Genomic DNA, 8,778 nt, shown 5'->3' on the forward strand with positions numbered 1-8,778 from the left:
AGAGAGGAAGAGAGAGAGAGAAAGAGAGAGAGAGAAACACCAAACAGAGAGAACAAGAAAAATATCGATTGCTTGCTTGAGACACAGTATAATGTCATAAATTATACTGTCACAGAAAGAATATGAAAGGTTCCAAGGGGAAAAGATCAAGTTGCATATAAACACACAGCCATTAGAACAACACCTGACTTCTCAGTGGAGAATCTAATAGCCTGAATGGGTGTTCTATAAAGTCTATGAGATCACAGTTGCCAACCTAGGCAACTATGAAATATATCAAAATAAGACTATAAAAAAAGAAGACTATATAATTGTAAAACTAATTTTAAGCTGTACTAATCCACAAATCCAGGTTTGCTGATGGTATCAGAAGAAAAATTTCAATCCGCAGATGTTAAACACACCCAAGGAAGTACAAAGAATAAATGACCTCAGACTTTTAATTCAAAAGGTGAGGTTAGAGGTGGGGAGAATCTCCTCCATAATATCAAAATAACAGCAATCAATAAATGCTATTAACTGATAACTGTCAACATTAATGGCCTCAATTCCCCAATAAAAAGAAACAGACTATCTGTATTAGAAAATAATAGTTGACATTGACAGAGTTCCCCATTGCTGTTGCTGAGGGCAACATCCTCAAAATTTGAATACAGAGAGGTCAAGCTGATGCCTGCATAGAGCCTTACATTGCAGCATCTTTGGTACAGGAAGGTACTCTGCAGGATACTAATGGATAATCTGAAGCACCAATTCAGTCATAAACCTTTTGATCTACAATATGTCCTATTGGGAAAATACACTAATGTGGTGGTCTAAACATGTCAATCATGACCCCTTTGGTGCTCTCATATATAATATCCTATATATCTTATATGTACTTGCAATTCATAAGAATAGTGTTATAGTTAAGAAGTAGCAATGAAATAATTTTTGTGATTGGGGGTCACTACAACATGAACGACTGTATTAAAGGGTTGTAGCACTAGTAAATTTGAAAGCCACTGTGGTAGTGCAATTGCAGCACAAAGTTTGTGGAAGTGACCAAGAAATGTCCAGTTTAACCTGAAACCCACACCATCAGACAGAGCCTATGACATATAGTGCCTGGATAGCAAGGAACTGAAAACTAGATAGCCAGGAACTGATGACTGGATATTTCTGAGAACCAGGACAGAACCAAACAGCATAGGGGAAAAGAAAAGATTCCTAATGATATTCTGTTTTACTCATAAATCAGTGCCTTGTCAGGTCATCATCATAGAAGCTTCCTCTGGCTGTCAATAAATTAGAATGAATTCAGAGATCAACAGCCAGATATAAGAGAGAGACAGAGACAGAGAGAGAGAGAGAGAGAGAGAGAGACAGAGACAGAGACAGAGACAGAGACAGAGACACAGAGAGAGACAGAGATAAAGAGAAACAGGGAGACAGAGACTAAATTGAAGATCTCCCAGAATTTGGGGAACTCTTGCAAGAAGAAAAGTTTGTAGGAGGCAGAGGGGATGGAGGATACCAAAAGAACATGGCCCATTAAAATTAACAAAGCAGGGCCTACATGGGCTCACAGAAATTGAAGTTCCAAGTAAGGGGCCCCCCAAGAGCCAATACCAAGTCTGCTGAATATGTTATGGCAGTTAGTGACCAAACTAGCTCAGTCAGTCAATAGGATCTTGAGAGAGGGAGTGAGGGTTATAAAGAAAAAGACAATTAGACAACACTATAACATTTACTCTGGCCAATTCTGAAGCTGATGCACCTTTATTTTTCCAGTTAGCTTTTACACATGCAAAGTACATGCAAAGAATTGGGTTAGTTCTAGGTCAACTAGGAAACAAAGCACAAACAAAATAGTCAAGGAACAAACAAAGCAATAAACAAAGTCTTGTGGTTTTCAGGTATTTATCAACATGATCAAGATCTTGAGCCTTTTTTCTTGTCCTGGCCCAATGTCAAATTCTTGCCAATATCCTTGAAATGGCACTAAGAGTTCTCCATAAGTAGTTTGATGTTTTTGTGGGACTCCTAACAGTGACTGTCCCTGACTCATTATCCTGCTTATGGGACTCTTCCAGTTAAGTCGGCTTATTCAATTTGGTATTTGAGCTTTCTCCTCTTCTTATTGTATCTTGTTTTGTCTTGTTTCATTGCTGTCTTTTTATTGCTTGCCCTTTTCCAAAGAGAAATGGAAGGATAGTCATTCTGGAAGAAAGGATACATAGGTAGAGTTCAGAGAGAAAAGGATTGAAGGGGAAATGTGTTTAGGATATATTTTATGAGAGAAGAATCATTTTCAATGAAAAGAAAAGAAGAGAAAAGAAAAGAGGATCTATCTTTCTTCTCCCTCGAGGAGAGGCACCTCACCATTAAAATCAGACACAACCTCAGGGTAAAAGAATAGATAAACATATTCCAAGAAAATAGAGACAAAATCAAAGCCTATGGAATCATACTAATATCTGAAAAATAGACTTTAATCAAAAATATTAAGAAGCTATGGAGAAGGACATTGTGTACTTATCAAAGGAAAATTCTGTCAAAGGAAAATTGGAATTCTAAACATTTATACACCAAATTGAAGCACACACAAATTCATAAAAGAAACATTATTATAGCTAAAATCTTCATGCATTAATAGTAGAGTTACTTCAATATTCTGAACTCCACAATTTACAGGCCTACCAGATTAAAAACTAAACTGAAATAAAATGGCTCTAATGGATATTTACAAAGTATTTCATGCAAATACAAAAGAATATATTTTCTTCTGAGTAGCTCATAGAACTTACTCCAAAATTTTAAAATTACTTGAACACAAAGCAAAAGATTTCTTTGAGATAACACTGTAGTGAAATACAAGCTGTAATTAAAAGTAGATCAACCAAATACTGGGAACAGGTGGATTCAGTGCAGAATTATACCACACCTTCAAAGAAGAGTTAATGCAAATAGTCTCTAAATTATTCTGCAGAAGATAAACAGAAGAAACGTTGTTTAATTTTTTGAGGCCACAATTAGTCTGATTTCTAAACAATACAAAAATCCAACAAAGAAAAGTACAGAATAATTTAAGAACATAGATACAGAAATTCTGAATAAAATCCTTGCAAACTAAACACACACACACACACACAAAAAAACCTATCAAAAAGATCATCCACTATGATCAAGTAGGCTTCACCCCAGAAGGGAGTGTTTAACATATGTTAATCAAAAAATGTAATTCCCACATAAACTGAGGAAAGACAAAACCTACATGATTATCTCATTAGATACAGAAAAAGACTTTTAACAAAACTCATTACTCCTTCAAAATAGTTCTGGAGTGATTGGGAAGGCAAATGGTATATCTCAACATAATAAAGACATTTACAGCAAGCCCACAGCCAATGTCAAGTAAAATGGAGAAAAACTCAAAGCCATTATATTAAATTAGAAATAAGAATATGTTGTCTACTCTTTCTGTACTATTTAATATAGTACTTGAAGTCTTAGCTAAATCAATAGAACCACAAGGATATATAAAGAGGAAAGATAGAAGTCACAGTATCTCTCTTTTCAGACAATATTTTATATAAATAAATATTCCTCTAAGATTGGGCTATAGGAAAGGGTGAAGGACATTGTCTTAATTAGTGACTGATGTGGGAGGCCCTGTCCATGTTAGGCAGGGTAATATCAGGGCTGGTCATTCTGGTATGAATAGAAAAGCAGAATGGGCAAGCCAAGAGGAACAAAGAAATAAGTGGTACTTGTCCATGGCTTCTCCATCAGTTCCTACATCCTGTTTTTTTTTCCCTGGTGGAGTTTCTGCTTTGGCTTCTGTTAATAGGCTGGAATTTTAGCCAAATAAACCATTTCCTCCCAAAGTTGCTTTGATCGTTGAGTTTAATCAAAGTGATAGAAAGTTGGCTGATTAGATTTAAGCCCATTTCATGACATAGGGTCCATGCCCAATTCTGCTTGTATGAACAAGAATCTGAGACTACCTAGGCTATGGTGCTAGGATAAAACCAAATACTACTGTTTTGCTAAAGAAATGTAACAATATAATGGCTCCTTTCAACATTCTGCTATACTAATGTGTCAGTGACTTCCTCAGCCATTATCAGAGGTTTTCTCCTGTAGTACATGGGAACAAACACAGAAATCCACACCTGGAAAACATGTAGGGTGTGCGATACCTTGGAATACCCAGTTTGAAAATGATATATCTCTATTATAATTTATCTTGAGCATTGAGGAAACTTGAAAAAAAAAGAGGCAGAAACAGTTTGAGAGTCTGTGGTGATGAAAAACTCCAAGGGAGCAATTCATTCCAGACACAACGGGACTGATATCTATTTGAAATCAGAGGGATGGTGGCAACATGAACAATTAGATGCCAGATGGGGTTGCAGCATTAAATGGGGAAATGCACATGATATTTCATCCCTAAACTAGAAGCTATCTCCAATTGATAACTTCTAACAAAGGTAAAATTCATTTTCTCCAATGAACTTATATTGGAAAAAATCTACATTCAAGGACAGGCTCCATATCTAGCAGTATATGATGAACTCTAAATGAACTCTATACTTTTGAAGACCATAGAAGAAATTTCATCAAGCCATGTGGCTGCTCTGGCAAGAGATCAAATACAAAGACCTTCTACATCTATGTCATCTGGCTGGAATGCAGACATGTCCTAGATTATATGATCTGGCAAGAATACAGACATGCCATTAGTACACACCTTTAATCCCAATCTAGGTAAAATTAGTTTGTAGGATGAAGTAACCATGTTTGAAAGTTATGTCTAATTAAGGGAGAAGAGATCAGTTGAATTCATGCATTGCAGTGGAGTGCAGTAGAGTTCAGTTCAGTTCAGATATGTTTAGATTGATTCAGTTCAGTTTTGGTCAGTGTAGTCTGTGCAGTTCAATTCATGGAATTCAAAGATAGGTTTTTTTTTCAAGCAGAGTAATTCAGTGAGAAGCCAAGAAAATTCAGTTTGAATCAGTCAGCTTGGAAAGGAGTTTGAGCCAAAATGGTAGAGTTGAACCAGTCAACCAATGTTCAGAAAAATATAGTAAGGATGAACTTATTCAGCAGTCAGCAGAACTTATTGGAGATGGCATTTATAGCTGGCAAATAAAAGCTACTTGTACATCTGGAGCCCAGTGTAGAGAATGAACTCACAGTCCTGAAATTAAGAATTTCATATTCTAAGACCTCATAATGCTTTGTCTGGACTTTTTTTAACCTTACTTTTTATGTATATATATATATATATATATATATATATACATATATATATATATGTGTGTGTGTGTGTGTGTGAGAGAGAGAGAGAGAGAGAGAGAGATCATGCACATGTGCATGTGTGCTTTTAATCTTTTACTTTCACTTACCTTTATCATTTTATCTTTTTTTATGTTTGTTTTGCTCTATTCTGAAATTTTCCATGTTTGTTTTCTAAAGAGAAAGAGAAAAAAGATATAGGTATTAATGGGTAAGGAGGTGAAGAGCATCTGGGAGTATATGTGAGATGGGAAGCCATGCAAAAAGTATTTTCAATGAAAAATAATGTGAGATAAAAACAAATTATTTAAAGATAACACTACTATCTACAAAAAAACTATGTATTTCTATTATAGAAAGAATGAAGTATGGCTCTACTTTTGGAAACTCATTGCCATATATGGGTGTATATCTTTCTTTCTTGAGTATGTAACTTTATTCATCCCCTTTCCTAAATCTGAATTAAAAACTCCTTTCAATGAACTTCAATTCTACTTCATGTAGCTCACCCTGAAATCTCTTTCTGCAGCAAAATCAAGTACCCTGTGCTATCTCAGTGAAGCTTTCTGTTGCGATCAGCATCAGGGAAATGTGTATCTGGTTAGTTTCCCACTGCCACTAACATTACAACTCTTAACTATCCTGGGCTCTTTATTAAAAACTTCTATTTATATAGGTACTGAAATACAAATTCACTTAAATGCATTTAAATTTTCAAGCATATATACTTATACAATTAATTCTTAAAATATTATTTGTCATTTCTCAAATTATGAAAATCTTTAAAAATTCACAAGTTTTCTGTCACCAGAGTGGTAAGTGGTGATAGAATATCTTTAAGTAGAAACTGAAGTGTCTGTGACTAGGATGTAAATTAAAGCTCTGGAATTCTGTTGACCCTTTTGATCCGTCTTAATATTAACCTGTTTTTATTAGGAGCAACTAGGCTATGACTCTTAATCTTTACTCTGTCATTACTATATAAAGTGAGAGCTTCTCAAACCATGACTTACCTCTCAGCACATCAATTCATCTAGATTGTTTAGATTCGCTTCTCTGATGTGTGGTTTTAATCCACATTTGTCACTTTTGTGATCCAACTGGAGTTGAAATTGGTAGTATTTACCTACTTGCCTCTTAGGAGGCAAGATGTTGGAAAGTTTGATCTGTTGACTCTTTGATCCTTATTGTTGCTGTCAGAGAGTGTTCTACTTTTGATTGAATCTCAGGTTCTCAGATCACTTTTATCACCACCTCCCCTTATTACAGGAATCTTAAACATCTTTGCATTGGTTCTGGACACACTATCATTCTCTCCATGACCATTTGTATTATAACTCTTCGGTACTACACTCTGCATAATCCAATATTAAGCCACATCACTTCTCCCAACCACAGCTTTATGTTTTCATGATTATACCCTCACATTTCTAGTATATAGTGGCTGCCAAAATCCTAACTACCACCAAATTCAAAATCTCCCTCCTACTTTCTCTTTGATTTAATTCATTGAATAATCAACCCCCACAACCCAAATAAAGATGTGCTTATTTTTATGACTTCTTGATGTTTATTGGATCCCTTAAATACTTCTTCCTTACTAAAAATAAATTACTATATTAATTATTATAATTATTTTACTCCATTTCTTGTATACTCAGCTATTTTGCCTTATGCCTACAGCCTCACAAATCACTATGTTTGGAATGAGTATACAGTCGCACTGACTGGACAGTCTTTATAATATGATCATTACCCTCAAATTATTTTTTCAATGGTGCTTAGTAATTATATTTTATTTCGATATTCATATTTATACTCTCATTTCTATTAAGCCACTAGACTTTCTTTCCATATTCTACTTCAAAATAACATGACTTTTTTAGTTTTGTATTCAATACTGAAATACATAAACAAGAAATATTTATTAATATAGATTCTACAACATTTTTTTAAATCTTAGGATGATTGTCTTCAGCACAAATATAAGAAATTAAATTATAAAAGACTAGCATTACACATTTCATCTTTTATAGTGCATGAGTTGATTTCTGTTTTGTTCTTACTACAATGGTAGAAGTGCTAAATAAAATGTTACCTCCAGGTTAATACATATTCTACTTGTAGAAATATGTTTTTATTCTTTTCATTATAATCATTCTTCCATACATTACATATTGATCACCTTTCCCTTCCTTCAATTCTTCCTAGTTGCTCCTTCCACCTGCCCTCCCCAGAAGATTCACTCTTCTCTCTTCCTTCTACTTTCAAAACCAACCAACTAACCAACCAACCAACCAAAGCAACCAACCAACAAACAAAGATTAGGCCTCCTAGCCATATCAACCAAACCTGATACAACAAGTTGCAATAAGATTCTCAAGGCTGGATGATACAGCTACAACGCAGTAGGAGAGGAAAGGGGTCCCAAGTGCACTCTTGAGATTCTCACAAAAACAAGCTATAAAACTAGAAAATATATTGTAGTTCAAACCCATATATCATCTACTTCACTTAGGTTTCTGTGACTCTCTAATAGCCCTGCTTATTTGATACTGTGGATCATGTTCTCATGGTGTCCTTGACTCTACTAGGTACTGTAATCATTCCTCCTCCTCGTCTTCAGAGTTTTTATGGCTCCACCTAGTGTTGGGTTGTGGTTCTGTACATTTGCTTTCATCAGTTGCTGGATAAAACCTCTGTGATGGCAACTGGGCTAGATACCAATCTATAAGTTTGGAAGAACATAATTAGAATACAGTTTCTTAAAATTTTTGTCAGTCTTTGGTTCTATCCTGAGTATCTGGGCTGTCCTGTCACTTCACCTAGGCAGTGTCAGGCATAGGATCCCTCACATGGTGTGTACTTCAGAGGAAATCGTTTGTTGGCTACCCCGACAAGCTCTATGCCACCAATACACCAGCATACCTTGTAGGTATTGTAAGTCTTATTGTTGGTCAAAAGTTTTGTGACTTCGCTGATGCCCCAGTACCCTCTATAGAAGATAGTCAGTTCAGGCTCCATGTCTACCATTACTAGGACACTTTATTAGGTTCCTTTTCAGAGATGTTGGGGAGTTTCTACTGTACGAGACTTCTATATCACTTTCTAACTGTTCCCTAATTCCAGTCATCTCTTCCAGTATTCTTTCCCTCCATTCTCCCCAGCCGCCATCCCTGCCTGATCTCTCCTGTGCCCAATCACACATGTCCCTGGTCCACCTGCAGCATATATTCTATTTCCCCTTCCCAGGAAGATTCATGTACCCCCTCCCAGTCCTTTGATTCCTCCTTGTTACTTAGCCTCTCTGGGTCTGTGGACTGTGACATGATTAACCTTTGTTACCAGCTAATGCCCACTTATAAGTATGTGTGTACTGTTTTTCTATCTCAGTGTAGATTACCTAATTTAGGAAGATTTTTATGCAGTGAGTGCATACCGTGTGTGTTTTTCTGTGATTGGCTTACCTCACTCAGGATAATATTTTCTATTTAA

The sequence above is a fragment of the Rattus norvegicus genome, chromosome 5 (assembly GCF_021556685.1).
Source record: "Rattus norvegicus strain SHRSP/BbbUtx chromosome 5, alternate assembly SHRSP_T2T, whole genome shotgun sequence".
NCBI classification, from domain to species: Eukaryota; Metazoa; Chordata; class Mammalia; order Rodentia; family Muridae; genus Rattus; species Rattus norvegicus.